Raw genomic sequence first — 15,670 nt, 5'->3', positions numbered from 1 at the left:
TGAGATCTGAGGATTGAGGGCTCCACTTAAACAGCAAAAAGCCAGAAGTAGCAGAGCACCTATAATCTTAGCTACTCAGGAGGCTGAGATCTGCAACCCCCAGCACACAGGTTCCCCTGAGATTGTTACCACCAATTATCCACTGAAAAACCAGAAGTGGAGCCGTGGCTCCCGGTGGTAAGAATGCTAGTCTTGAGCACAAAGAGGCTCAGAGACAAATCTGGATTTCAAGCGCCTTAACCTACCAATAAATAAATAATAAATAAATGCCAGAAGTAGAGCTGTGCTCTAGGGGCAGAGTGCCAGCCTTGAGGGAAAAGCCAGGTGAGAACATGAGGCCCTGAGTTCAAGTCCCAGTACTGTCATTTAAAAAAAAAAAAAAGCCAGGCGTCAGTGGCTCACGCCTATAATCCTAGCCACTCAGGAGGATGAGATCTGAGGATCACAGTTTGAAGGCAGCTCCGGCATGAAAGTTCACGAGACTTTTATCTCCAATAAACCACTTAGAAAACCAGAAGGGCGCTGTGGCTCAAGTGGTAGAGCACTCACCTTGAGCTGAAGAGTTGAGGGATAGTGCCCAGGCCCAGAGTTCAAGCCCAATGACTGACCAAGAAAAAAAAAAGGGGGGGGCACTTGATAAAGACCTAGAATCAAACAAATTGACCCACTTGTTAAAAAAATAAAAAAGGAGGGGCTGGGAAGGTGAGAACGCTTGCCTTGCATGCCTGAGGCCCTGGGTTCGATTCCTCAGCACCACATAAGCAAAAAAGGAAAAAGCCGGAAGTGGCACTGTGGCTCAAGTGGTAGAGTGCTAGCCTTGAGCTGAAGAGCTGAGGGACAGTGCCCAGGCCCAGAGTTCAGGCCCCATGACCAGACCCAAAAATAAAAAATAAAAAAAAGACCATCTAGTCATTTGGATAACCTCTTCTGTAAGATCTCCAACCAACACTTGCCAAATCCTACAGAATTCAGTATCTTAAAATCTTGTCTCCCTGTTGGCTCATCTCATAAAGAAAAGGTTAAGTGCAAAATTACACAGCAAATCCCAGACTAGAACTTAAAGATCCTAAGAGCAAACTAAATAGCTTCTCTTGGCTGGGAGACCTCTTCCTATAATTACAGAGCTACACAGTATACAAAATTGTATGGTTTCCAAGTGAAAAGCATTCTGGTTTCACTGTCGTGAGCCCAAGTCTCTTCCTCAGTAACCTCTCCCTAGGCCTAAGTATTTATGTCTCTTTAAACATAAACAAGCATAAGATATCTACGAAGATATCACGTAGTGGAAAGTTCTAGCAGCATCACCTTTTGTTCTGTTACACTTCAGGCCTGCCAAATGGAAAGTTCTCTAGGAATAAAACTTAAAGTTGATTTCTGTTTAAATAAGTTTTATGTGACCAGATGTTCTAAACATGTGTCTAAAGTGTTCACTTCCCAGTACATGTCAATGTTTGTTTGCTTTTTAACCTACTAACTGTACTTTTTTTAAAAAAAAAAAAAAAGGAAGCTAAATATTTCTGGAAATTTTAAATTCCTCATACTTGACATTAAATGAAAATGATTACAGAAATATGGGGTTTTAAAAACTCTACCTTCTCATTTCATTTCAAAGATGAAATCTCTCCAGCCTTTAGTAGAAAGGAAACCTGTAGGCAAGCCCAGGTCACAGAATACAGTGAATTTTATGAATTCTTCTAAAGATAGCCCAGCTATGGAGTCTGCTTCCTGAATTACTGAGTGATTCATCAGGTCTAGTCAGGAGCAGAACTCAAGAGTTTTCAAAAAGAGGCAAAAGCCATGCATAGTGGTACATGTTTGTAATCCCAGCAAGTCAGAAAGAAAGATTGAAGAGTTTGAGGCCCTGCTGGACTGATTATTGAGACACTATCTCAAAATACAGAAGGAGGAAGGCAGAAAATGTTCATAAATACTGTTTTGGGGGGAGCCATTTTCCTTTCTCTATGTATAGAATGTTTGAGAAAGTAAACTGTAAAACTCCCTTAAATATTAAGACATTATCTAGTATTTTGGGTTAAACTCCACCCACTGAAGCAAAGGAAGTTTCTGCACTGGAAAACTAGAAGCAGTTCGATGGTCTCGGAAATTAGTTCATTGCTTCTTTAACTCTGAAGCTCTTTGACTAAGGCAGCTTCACTTATGCAATGAAGGAAGTAAAAACCTGTGGCTGAGCGACCCCTGCAATCAAGGCCCAGATCTGCCTGGCAGCCTGAAAAGGAAAAGCCCGTTTTCATGGTTATTTACATGCTGGGGGGGGGGGGGGGGGGGCGGCAGGGGGGCGGGGGAGAGGACATGTGGAGATGGATACTTTTGGGGTGAATTTACAGAATACTGAATTTAGCTGAACCTTGTCTTTTATTTTGAAGCCTGTAAGGAAGTTGATAAAAATATGATTTATCATTTTAGTGAGGGACATTCCAAACAAGCAAGCAAAGGTCACCCACAAGACTCTTTTGAGAGGGTGGTATTAAAGGGAGAGGGTATTTAAAAAATTTAGGTGTCTTTTGGTTTATTTGTCAAGAATACATAGTTTTGCTGGGTGTGGTGGCACATGCCTGTAATCCCAGTACTCTTCTGAGGCTGTGGCGTAGCCCAGAAAGTAAGTCTGGAATTAGAGCCAGCCTGGATTACTCAGTAAAACCCTGTCTCAAGAAGAAGAAAGAAGAAGAAGAAAGAAGGAGGAGGAGGAGGAGGAGGAGGAGGAGAGGGAGGAGGAGAGGAAGGAGGCCGGGAGGTGGAGGAAGAAGAAGCCGGAGGAGGAGGAGGAAAGAGAGAGAGAGAGAGAGAGAGAGAGAGAGAGAGAGAGAGAGAGAGAGAGAAAGAAAGAAAGAAAGAAGGAAGGAAGGAAGGGAAGGAAAGAAAGGAAGGAAAGAAAGAAGGAAAGAAAAGAAAAGAGTATTGGTGGTGTTGGTGGTATTGGTGGCTCACAGCTGTAATTCTAGCTACTTATGAGGCTGAGATCTGAGGATCCTGGTTCAAAGCCAGCTTGAGTAATAAGTGGTCAAGCACTAGCCTTGAGTTAAAAAAGGCCAGGCTGAGTTCAAGCTCCAGTACCAGCACACACAAAAATAAATAAAACAAACAAGAAAAAAAATAGATTTGGGGTTGCTTGTTTGTAGCACAGTGGTACATGAGGCCCTGGGCTTGATCCCCAGCAACACAAAAATTAAACAAAGGGGTCTAGGCTTGGCAGGTGGTAGAATGCCTGTCCAGCAGGCACACACACTGAGTTCAAACCGCAGTACTACCAAAATACATTGTTTAAAAAAAAAAAAAAAAGCAGTGAACTGATTCCCAACAACAACAACAAAAGTTTCTATACTGATACAAAAGTATATTCTCATTTTTTAATTTTTTATTTATATTTTTTTTGGGGGGGGGGTCCAGTCGTGGGGCCTGGGCGCTGTCCTTCAGCTCTTCAGCTCAAGGCTAGCACTCTACCACTTGAGCCACAGCGCCACTTCCGGCTTTTTTCATTTTGCTTATGTGGTGCTGAGGAATCGAACCCAGGGCCTCAGGCACACAAGGTAAGCGCTCTACCACAGAGCCATCTTCCCAGCCCATATTCTCATTTTTTTATAAGGTGGAGGCAGGCAGTGGTGGCTCATGTCAGTTAATGCCAGTTACTCAGGAGGCTGAGATCAGAGGATCCCAATTTGAAGCCAGCCCAAATAGACAAACTGGAGAAACACTAATCTCCCACTAATAGCAAAAAGCTGGAAATGGACTCAAATGGTAGAATGCCAACCTTGAATGGAAAAAAGCCAAAGGCAAAGGTGAGGTTCTGAGTTCAAGCCCTAGTATTAGCACAGAAATCAAATAAAAATTGGGACTGAGTTGGGAATGTGGCCTAGTGGTAGAGGGCTTGCCTAGCATGCATAAAGCCCTGGGTTTGATTCCTCAGCCCCCCACACACAGAAAAAGCTGTGGCTCAAGTGGCAGAGTGCTGGCTAGCAAAAGAAATTCAGGGACAGTGCCCAGGCCCTGAGTTCAAGCTCCAGGACTGACCAAAAATAATAAATAAATAAATAAATTGGGACACAGTATAAGTTTTATGGGCGAAAATTGGATTTCATAAGGAAGACCTACAGCTACTCAATCGCTAGCAACCATTATTCAATATATTGCAAGGAAATGGGGTATAGCTTAAGCAAGTAGCCACCTCAGCCTCCTGATTCCAGATACTCAGCTCTGGTCCACAACTTGCTGTGTGCCGAGTGTATTATTTATTTATGCTTCAGAATTGATGTTTTAGCAACCAGCTGAGGCCTTTGCTTCTTGCAACTAGGAGACAACCCTGCCGGCTTCCTCCTCCTTCCTTCCCCAAGGGCCCAGAGGGCAAAAGTAAAAATTTCCTCCTAGAAAAACCGGATAGCAGTTGAGCCTGGCAGCTTCCCCCAAGCTGGGGCAGGTTTTTCCTCAATTTTAGTGCGATCTGATTCCTCCTCTACCCTAACAAGTAAGTCATACTTCCTATGGTGGCTTTGCAAATCCTCACTTGTCTAGAAAATCTACCTCTAGCAAGCTAGAAGGAGAGTTAGAAAGATTCTAGTTTATTTTTAACCACATCTACATACAGTGATAACTCGTGAACTACTCATTCCCAAATGATTCGTTAATGTGTCCCAGAAAAACAAAACTCTATAATGTTCTTTAAAGGTAAAGATGAAAAGATAGAGGGGAAAAAACAGGCAGTAAAATCTATAAAGATACATGTACAAATGATTCTCTAAAGAGTCCTTTAAGGAAGAAAATAACAAAAAGCCACATTCACTGACGGGGATGACAAAGGAATCTAAATTGAGAACTATACATTGATGTTGTCACCAACGATCATCATAACCAGCAAAATTGAATCGGCCTCAGTGTGTAACTTCACAGATAAAGAAGTCAGCAGAAAAAGAAAAGAGATCTGTAGAAAACATGTGTAGGCATCGACTGTTTAAGGGGTATATAAAAATAAACTGTTGCTCACGTTGGGGTGAGCCTCAGTTGGCAGAGCTTGCCCTGGGTTCGATGATTTCCCCCAGCACCACAGAAAATAAAAACAGATGTAAAGAAGGAAAAACTAGTTCCTGGGACTCAGTGAGAAAGCTTACCCAGATGACAAACTGTCACGGGAGGACACCCAACAACATTCTAGGTTATTTCCTCAGATCAAAAAGGACACACACATTTGGGCATTCACATCTACCCTGCCTGGCCATGTCCCCTCCCTGAGTTAATTACACGCTACAACCATGGAGCATGTGTTCTACCTAGATTCCGAGGCCGGAGGCTGGAGGCCATTGGGTCATATGACAGGGCTATATTTAGAAAGGGACTCTATTTTCTGTTTTGCTCAACCTTTGCCATCTTTTGCTCTGAGAAAGAGGAGTTTCAAATGTGCCTTGATCTTTCTCGGTTCCTGAATGAATTGAATTAGTGAATTAGCACCTGTATTCAACTGCCAAATGCATTTTTGTTGTTGTTTTATGAGGAAAGCCAAACCTTTACTTTTTTTTGGAGGGTGGTACTGGGGCTTGAACTCTGGGCCTAGGCACCATCTCTTAAGCATTTTCCTCTCAAAGCTGGCACTCTGTCACTTGAGCCACAGCTCTACTTCCGGCTTTTAAGGTGGTTAATTGGAAATAAGAGTTCCATGGACTTTTCTGCCCAGGCTGGTATGATCCTCAGATCTCAGCTTCCTGAATAGCTAGGATTGTGAGTCACCAGCGCCTGACACTTGCACACTCTATTCAACCTGGGAGGTTGCATTAATTTTCCTCCTTGCTTTTTTCAAAAGAACTTAACTAGAAAAGTACAAGCTGATTGTTTACCAAATTGTACAGATGGTGAAGCACGCATTTCACCAAACAAAAACAATACAGGGGATGTTGATAATATTTCAAGGTGATTTACATAGAAATCTGCTCTCCAAAAGACTGATGTTGGGGAAAATAGCCCGTATAATCGAAGCACAGTGACTGTGAGAAATTAACTTGAGGGCTGGGAAGGTGGCTCAGTGGTAGAGCTCTTGCCTTGCATGCATGAGGCCCGGGGTTCAATTCCTCAGCACCACATAAGCAAAAAGAAAAAAAAGCCAGAAGTGGCACTGTGGCTAAGTGGTAGAGCACTAGCCTTGAGCTGAAGAGCTGAGGGACAGCGCCCAGGCCCAGAGTTCAGGCCCCACAACTGGACCAAAAAAAAAGAAAGAAAGAAATTAACTTGAAGGGGGGCTGGGAAGGTGGCTCAGTGGTAGAGTGCTTGCCTTGCATGCCTGAGGCCCTGGGTTCGATTCCTCAGCACCACATAAGCAAAAAGAAAAAAAGCCGGAAGTGGTGCTGTGGCTCAAGTGGTAGAGCGCTAGCCTTGAGCTGAAGAGCTGAGGGACAGCGCCCAGGCCCAGAGTTCAGGCCCCACGACCGGACCAAAAAAAAAAAAAAGAAATTAACTTGAAGGAAGGAGAAAAATAACTTTCTACTTATAGAAATGCTCTTTTTGATTCCTTTGTTCATGAAATGCCTAGACATAATAATGATTTTGAAGTGAACACTTTTTTCTTTAAATTAAATGCCATATACATCAACTGATTACAAGATCAACCCTTTTCAAAGACGCTTGCTGCCTATGAACATTCTCTCTATGGGTGTAATGCAAATATATATTTTCTGAGGTTGAGCACAGGATTGACTAAATTTACTTTTTTCAAATTGTACCCCGCCAAGTTTGGGTGACTCACACTTGTGATCCTTGCTACTGAGGAAGTGGCAGAATCAAGGGAATCAAGGTTTGAAGACAACCAGAGCAGAAAAGTCTATGAGACTATCTTCAGTTAGCCACCAAAAAGCTGGAAATGGAGCTGTGGCTCTAGTGGTAGAGTGCCAGCCTTGAGTGAAAAAGCAACTAGTATTATTGTATTGTCTGCCTTTCTGAAAGGTTCTCGTGGGTTTGTTGTACGTTATTTCACTTGGGAGTTGATACTCTCTCTATTTGCTCTGTTGTAGCTTTAAGGGTCCTGGGGCTTGAACTCAGGACCTGGGCAGACTTTCTGTGAGCTTTTGTGGGAGATAAAAGTCTTGTGGGCTTTCCTGTGTGTGTGGGGGTGGTGGTGGTGGTAAGGAGTGCCTTCAAACCAGGATCCTCAAATCTCAGCCTCCTGAGTAGCTAGGATTACAAGTGTGAGCCACCAGTGCCATGCATCCTGGTGGCATCTATGGCAATAGAATTCCCCTTTTGAAGGCAGGTGCAGCTCCTGGGAGACAGCTTCCAGGACTTGGCAGGGAGCCCAGGATGGTTGCTAACCTGGACACAGGCTTTCCTTGAGCCGCACTGCCAGCATGAAGGATTTCAGCCACCAGACCATACCTTGGGTGTCCTTGAAAAACCTTGCAGGTCTGTTTTTAATAGCCAGCTGCTCGGGTGAAATTACACTGATTACTCTAGGAAGCCTCACCTTTGATCCACTGATCTACTTAGAAACTGCTAGACAGAGCTGGTGCCCTAGAATCATTAACAAAGGAAAGGGGGAAGAAGGGGGAGGGGCAATTTACAGAAATACCGGAAGTCTGAGGTTGTCAGTTGGTGAACCATTTGACAGAGATTTCTAAGAGAGCCTATGCTTTCTGCAGAGTTTTCTTTGGGATACCAAAAGTCTAACATGACCAATCAGTAACAGGAAGCTGGGGAGCTGGGGAGCTGGCCTCCAGCTCAGTCAAAACAAACAAACAAAAAGCAACTTCGGGGTTTGAGCCCTTGGCAAGGATGTGTGCGAGCACTGGGGGCGGCCCCTCCCCCACCCAGCTCCACAAAAACAACAAAATTAATGAAACCCCAGCAAAGCCACCTGCTGCTCAAAACAGTGACAGTGGGGTCAATGTCAAATTAAGTGAAGTAGGGCTAGCCTTGCTCTGCTGAGCCCAAGAGAACCACAGGTTTAAAAACTTTCTATTCCTATTGGTAACAAGGAAGGGAAGGAAAGTCCCCCCCTCCCCACCTCCATGTCCCCCCCCCCAAGTCTGGAACTCATTAAACGGCATTTTTTTAAGTGTGTATTTTTAACTCAATTGACTTGACTTCTTGTGTGTGTGCTGGTACTGGGGCTTGAACTCAAGGCTGGACTCTTTTTTGTTGGTGGTGGTGGTGGTGGGGCTTGAACTCTGGGCCTGGGCGCTGTCCCTGAGCTCTTCAGCTCAAAGTTAGTGCTCTACCACTTGAGCCACAGCACCACTTACGGTTTTTCTGGTGGTTAACTGGAGATAAGAGTCTCAACAGATTTTCCTGCCCAGGCTGGCTTTGAACTGAGATCCTCAGCTCTCAGCCTCAGCATGAGCCATAGGCACCTAGCTGAAGGCCTGGACTCTTAGATTTCCCCTCAAGCTGAGGCTATACCACTAGAGGCCTACTTCTCGACTTTTGCTGTTTAATTGGAGATAAGAGTCTCTTGGCTTTGTCTGTTTGGATTGATTTTGAAGGGCAATACTCAGATATTAGCCTTCTGAGGAACTAGGATTCAAGACTGAGCCACCAGGCAATTGACTTTACTGTTTAAACAGTTTTAGTTTATAAATTGGGCCTAGTATAGGTTTCCCTCTATCCTGTTCTGTACTTCAATGCTCCCTTATTTCCCCCTTGCTGTCATCTTATCTTGGGTATACCGAGAGACACCCTATATTTGATAAAGGACTAAAGTTTACAATTGACATTAGGTTCATCTGTGTCTGTCACATTCATGAACTAGTTTCTACCCTTTCTTTTCTTCTTCCTTTTTTATTTTTTGTTTAGTACTAGGCTTGAACTCAGGGTCTCTTGCTTGTCTTTTTCCACTCCACTTGAGCCACAGCTCCACTTCTAGCTTTTTGCTGGTTTAATTGGAGCTAAGAATCCAATGGATTTTTCTACCTGGGCAGGCTTTGAACTGTTTTACCCCAGCCTTCCATATTCAGGACTACAGACAGTAGCCACCAGCTTTCATAAGTGAACCTTGACAAAAGCGAAAACCATGAAAGGTTCCATGCTGTAACCGCTTTCAAGGGAAGTGCTATCTTTTTTGTTGTTGGTGGTGGTGATCATGGGGCTTGAACTCTGGGCCTGGGTGCTGTCCCTCAGCTCTTCAGCTCAAGGCAAGCGCTCTACCACTTGAGCCACAGCACCACTTCTGGTTTTCTGGTGGTTTATTGGAGATAAGAGTCTCACCGACTATCCTGCCTGGGCTGGCTTTGAACCACAATCCTCAGATCTCAGCCTCCTGAGTAACTCGGATTACAGGCGAGAGCCACCAGCGCCCCGCCTGCTATCTTTTTTGTTTTATCCTGTTATTACGAACCAAAGGTGTAGATTCTTCTTTGGTTAGAAACTTACAGAAAGTGGCTGCAACTTGGATATCTGGGGGAATCTCCCATTCTGGTGCAAGTATCAGTCACGCATGCAGGAAACTACCGAAACTGTTTGCTAAACATCCAAGAGAACTTCCTAAACCAGGGGCGGGGGTGGGGCAAGGGTCCCACTACGCTATCTCAGCCTGGCATTTGTCTTTAATTAAGGTCTGTGTTAGTAGACCTCATTCCCATATCCTGTATGGTAAGGAGGAGCAGCTTTCCCCTGAGGCCTGCAGAGCCTTGGCTGCCTGGTGTCTGCTTCTTCAGCCAGCAGTTCCCTTAAGTTTCAGTTTCCACAGTTTCAGTTACCTGCGGTCAACCTCAGTCTGAAAACATTCAATGGAAAATTCCAGAAATACGTAATTTGGAAGCGTATAGTGGCATGTCACTCTGAATAGCATGATAAATTGTACTCACACTGTTCAGCTGCATCCCTGTTCATTCTTCAGGGACCCAGTGTCCATGGGTGTGCTCCACCCTCTCCTCAACTCCATCCTAACAGCTCAGCGTATCGCATCAAACGGATAGCCTGTGCTCCCATTCAGGTAATCTTTATTTAGTATTTAACCTGGCACTAGAGCTCACACCTGTAATCTTAGTGACTCAGGAGGCTGAGATCTGAGGATTGAAACCAGCCTAGGCAAACAGATTCCAGAGACTCTGTGTGTGTGTGTGTGTGTGTGTGTGTTCTTGACCTATGCACTGTCTTTCTGTCTTTTAGATTCTTTTTGCTCAAGTGCTCTACACTCGAGCCACAGCTCTACTTCTAGCTTTTTTGGTAGTTTATTGGAGATAAGAGTCTCAGGGGGGCTGGGAAGGTGGCTCAGTGGTAGAGCGCTTGCCTTGCATGCCTGAGGCCCTGGGTTCGATTCCTCAGCACCACATAAGCAAAAAGAAAAAAGCCGGAAGTGGTGCTGTGGCTCAAGTGGTAGAGCACTAGCCTTGAGCTGAAGAGCTGAGGGACAGCGCCCAGGCCCAGAGTTCAGGCCCCATGACCGGACCCAAAAAAAAAAAAAAAAGAGTCTCAGGGATTTTCTTGCTTGGGCTAGCATGTAATCTATCCGGCCCTCAGAGACATTTACCTCTAATTAATTAACCATCAAAATCCTGGAAGTCAGCCAGGCATGGTGGGTCTCACCTGTCATCTTAGCTACTCAGGAGGCTGAGATCTGAGGATCAAGGTTCAAAGCCAGCCCAGGCAGGAAAGTCCATGAGACTCTTTTTTTGGTTGGTAAGCGCTTTACCACTTGAGCCACAGTGCCACTTCCAGTTTTCTGGTGGTTTATTGGAGATAAGAGTTTCACAGACTTTCTTGCCTGGGATGGCTTTGAACCTCGATCCTCAGATCTCAGCTTTCTCAGCTAGGATTATAGGCGTGAGCCACTGGTGCCCAGCTCCATGAGACTCTTATCTCCAATGAACCACCAGGAAACCAGAAGTGGCACTGAGGCTCAAGTGGAAGAGCTCGCTTTGAGCTGAAGAGCTGAAGGACAGCGCCCAGGCCCAGAGTTCAAGCCCCATGACCGACAAAAACAAAAATTAAAAAATAAAATCCTAGAAGTGAAGTTGTGGCTCTAGTGGTAGAGTGCCAGCCTTGAGTGGAAAAAGCTAAGAGACATTGGTACTAGCACAAATACCAACAATAAAAAAAATGCACTGAAATATTCCAGAGTGTGTGCTGTATTTCTTTAAATGTGTGTATGTATGTGTGTAAATACTTAGCCTTTCAGTTTCTGCTTCTCCTTTAGGAGACAGATCTTAAGAACTGAATTGATACTAAGGATTTGGTCCAAATAAAAGCACTTTACAAGGACAGCTTTGGAGCCCAAGCGAGTAGAACTTCATCTTGCCTTCTAGTCTCATTATGATTACTTGGATTCAGAATATGTTTGCATTCATAATTGAATGCAATTGAAGAACTGTAAATTCTTCATAAAGAGTGGTATTTTTTCTTTTTGTTCAAGCACAGTTTATTAATATTCAAACTTTATTTAATACAAAGGACATCTTTAGCATATGACACGTATTTAAAGATTGGAAAATATTTCCCACATATTAAAATATGAGAGATTGGAAGATAGAAAAATATGCTTTAAAATATATGCACAAAAAAATAAAATAAAATATATGCACAGTACATCACAGGCCAAACAAAACTTATTTGTTGCTCTTTGAGTAGCTAGAGATAAAATTAAACAAAAAAGGACAGGCCTCCATGGCTGATGCCTGTAATCCTAGCTACTCAGGAGGCTGAGATCCGAGGATCTCAGTTCAAAGCCAACCTGGGCAGGAAAGTCTGTGAGACTGTTATTGCCAATTAACCACTAGAAAACTGGAAGTGGTGCTGGTAGCTCAAGTGGTAGAGTGCTTGCTTTGAGCTGAAGAGCTGAGGGACAGCGCCCAGGCCCAGAGTTCAAGCCCCACTACCAAAAAAAAAAAAAAGCAAAAGAGGTTTTTTTTAAGCTTGATGGCTGATATAATCTCTTAGTTTTCTTTGTTGAGTTTTTTTTGTTTTGGTCTGTTTCTGTTTTGCTTGTTCCTTGTTTTTTAAGTGAGTAAAACCATCAGTACTTCAGCTAGTGGCTAAACTCCAAGTATCAACGTTTTAGCATGTAAGTTTTATAAGCACGGAAATATACTGGCAAAAGGCTGTTTGTTCAGAAGCTTCCAGCACTTGCTCTTAGGTATCTGTTGCTATCTGTTGTATTTCCGGCTTCCCTGACCAGAGGAGGGAGCCGTGGTGCATTTATTTGTGAGGTAACCTGTGAGGTGCCCTCTGGATGTAAAGGAAATCGGACAGGGTAAAGAGGAAACCCTGGCACAGATCAGACCCATGCACTTTTCCCTTCTCGCTGGGTTCCTAGACTCTCTTCAGTCTGTCTGCACAGGGAAACTCCTGACTTTCACCCTTACTCCTGGGTGAGAGTAGAAAAAACGTTCTGGTTCTTGGACTAAGTAAGGTGTGCAAGCCCATCCCAGCCTGGGCGACTTCCCTGACCCACTGACCGCTGCTTCAAGCTGTAGAAATGGCTCCAGGCAGCAGAGATAATGGGACAGAGACTGCCTTAGCTGTGAGATCTCCCGCCTAGTTGCTTGACGTGTCTGGGCTCAAGTGGGATCCTCGGAGTGCCTACCCCTCAGAGCTGCAGTGGGATGAAATGAGTGAATAAGGTCTAGCTCTTTCGGTGGAGCTTGAGTTGTGCGGGGACTGAGCTCTGAGGAGCACTGTGTGAAACATTTGTCATCATGATGATGAGGTAACTTCAGGCAGCTCCCCTATCCCCTAATAACTTCTGCTCAGTGGATGGGTAGCAGCTTAGGAAACTGCCTGAAGGAATTTGTAACCGAGGGTGGAGGAGAAATCAGGGAGTAAAGAAGTTTTCTTGGACAGCTTTTGAAAATGATCTCTTTCCCAGAAGACAACCCTTCTTTCTGGTAAAAGGCCAAGGAAGACAGAATTCACCGACAACGCCCAAGCTCAGCCCAGCCCAGCCCAGCCCAGCAGCAGGGCAGAGCTCAGGGACTTTTAGCTGAGTAATAAAGCCCTCTTCCTTGGGTCACCCTCCCTTCGCTCCAGGATTGTAAAACCTAACTGATTGTAAAGGTCTCCTGGGGTTTCACCTTAATCAAGTGGGGAAATTAGGCCAAGCCACAGTGTTCAATCCATGTATCCCTGCATTTTCCAAATGAGGGATTTTGTTCTAAAATTTTGTGGTGGTTTACCTAGGTGTTAATTATGAGTGAGTGACCGTGAGTGACACCATGTGAATTACACACAAAGAAAAGATTTTTTTTCCAGTATTTTTTCTGGGGTTAGAGGCTTCGCTCAGTTGCTACAGGGCCAGCCAATGAACAAAGTGTCCAGTCCCGAGTTCAAGTGCTTACCTCCCAACAACAAAAGAATATCTATTTTAATATATATTATATATGTATAGATGTATATTATACATATATATGCAATATATCTTATATATTATACACACACACACACACACACACACACACACACACACATATATATATATATATATATATATTTTTTTTTTTTTTTGTCAATCCTGGGGCTTGAACTCTGGGCCTGGGCACTGTCCCTCAGCTCTTCAGCTCAAGGCTAGTGCTCTACCACTAGAGCCACAGCGCCACTTCCGGCTTTTTCTGTTCATGTGAGACTGAGGAATCAAACCCAGCGCCTCATGCACGCAAGGCAAGCACTCTACCACTGAGCCACCTTCCCAGCCCCTACATATATATTTCTAAATCACAAAAATTTCCCACAATTCTACATCTTTGCTTAAAGCGTGCAAGACACACATGCACACATGAAATTAAAAATCACTAGTGATTATTTTTTACAGTTTCATGATTGAAAGTAGGATTTGGGAGAAGGTGTTGGGATAAAATAATAAACTCTGGGGGTGGGGGGAGGATCGGGTAGAAGGAGGGGGGAGTATGGGAAGGGATGGGAAGGGGAAACAAAGAGGAGACAACAATGCTTGATAAGAAATGTACTCGTTATCTTGCCCATGTAATTGTAACTCCTCTGTACGGTATTCTCACAATAAAAATAAAAATAAACTCAGAGAAAAAAATGAAGTGGACATTTTTCACTAGCCCCACAACCCTTCCTTCCAATCAGGTACAGCTCCCCATCCTCAGAAAGGTTCTTTATCTTCCTGGAGGGACTAAAACACAGGTGGACATTCCTTGGGAATTCTACAAGTTCAAAGCAAGATTTTTATTTATTTTTTTATTTTTCGCTGGTCCTGGGCACTGTTTCTGAGCTTTTTTTGCTCAAGGCTAACACTGTACCACTTGAGCCACAGCAGTACTTTCTGCTTTTTTGGTAATTCAATGGAGATAAGAGTCTCATGGACTTTTCTTGCCCAGGCTGGCTTTGAACCATGTTCCTCAGATCTTGAGGATTCTGAGTAGCTAGGATTATAGGCATGAGCCATGAGTGCCTGGCTGAGAACAAGATTTAATATGAAAGAAAACAGAGGATTCCCTTCTGGAGGAGGGACTCTGCAGACCTGGTAGAGGAGCAGGACTGGAAGACCAGGGCTAGTTCTGCCTGACCTCTGCAGTGGACTGATTTTGTGACCTAAGGAAGATCTGAGTGCCTGCCTGTCCAGCATGGGCAGGGAAGTCTGTGAGACTCTTATTTCCAAATAACCAGCAAAAAGCTAGAAGTAGATTTATGGCTCAAGTGGTAGAACACCAGTCTTGAACAGAAAAATCTAAAGGTCACTGTCCAGGCCTTGAATTCAGGTCTTACTTATTGGCATCAAAAAAAAGAAAGAAAGAAAGAAACTAACAAACAAGGCAAATATAAGGTACCACATTATGGAGGCATAATTTCAAGCTTTTCTTTTCTTTTTTTTTTTGTCTGGTCATGGGGCCTGAACTCTGGGCCTGGGCACTGTCCCTCAGCTCTTCAGCTCAAGGCTAGCGCTCTACCACTTGAACCACAGTGCCACTTGTGGTTTTTTTCTTTTTTTCTTGTGTGGTGCTGAGGAATCGAACCCAGGACCTCATGCATTCAAGGCAAGCGCTCTACCACTGAGCCACCTTCCCAGCCCAATTTCAAGCTTTTCTATATTGTCTGGATCAAACCATTGTTTCTTTGTCTACATTATTTATTTCCATGGACTTAATTGTTTACAAAAATGAGAAAACACAGCTTCCTAGATTGCCCATCCAGAAACTTTGATGGTTTCACTCTTAAATGAACGGACTTCAAATTAGGTTTTAAAAATAAGTACCCAGGGAAGTGGAGCTGTGGCTCAAATGGTAGAGCACCAGACTTGACCAAAAAAACCTCAGGGACAGCACCCAGACCCTGAGTTCAAGCCCTAGTACCAGCATAATAAAATTAAAATAATTGGTTTAAGCCAGGCGTTGGTGGCTCACACTTTATAATCCTAGCTACTCAGGAGGCTGAGATCTGAGGATCAGGTTAAAGTCAGCCTGGGCAGGAAAGTCTGTGAGACTCTTATCTCCAACAAACTACTAGAAAACTGGAAGTGGCACTGTGGCTCAAGCGGTAAAGCACTCGCCTTGAGCTGAAGAGCGCAGGGACAGCGCCCAGGCCCAGAGTTCAAGCCCCACAACCTGGGGGGGGGGTTGGGGGGGGGGACATATATATAAAAGAACCCAAAAATATATTCCCTGCCCAGGGAAGAGGCAGGATGAAGCTGTCTCCGGGTTAGAACCACCTCACTCACAGTTTATTTCTGATACCAATATCTGTTGATGGCCTCTTGGCCACAGTTTGATGGCTAGGCTCACACACTGAT

The sequence above is a fragment of the Dipodomys spectabilis genome, unplaced genomic scaffold (assembly GCF_019054845.1).
Source record: "Dipodomys spectabilis isolate Male_0828 unplaced genomic scaffold, ASM1905484v1 ptg000240l, whole genome shotgun sequence".
NCBI lineage: Eukaryota > Metazoa > Chordata > Mammalia > Rodentia > Heteromyidae > Dipodomys > Dipodomys spectabilis.
The sequence above is the reverse complement of the archived record's forward strand: the minus strand, read 5'-3'. Positions refer to the sequence as shown.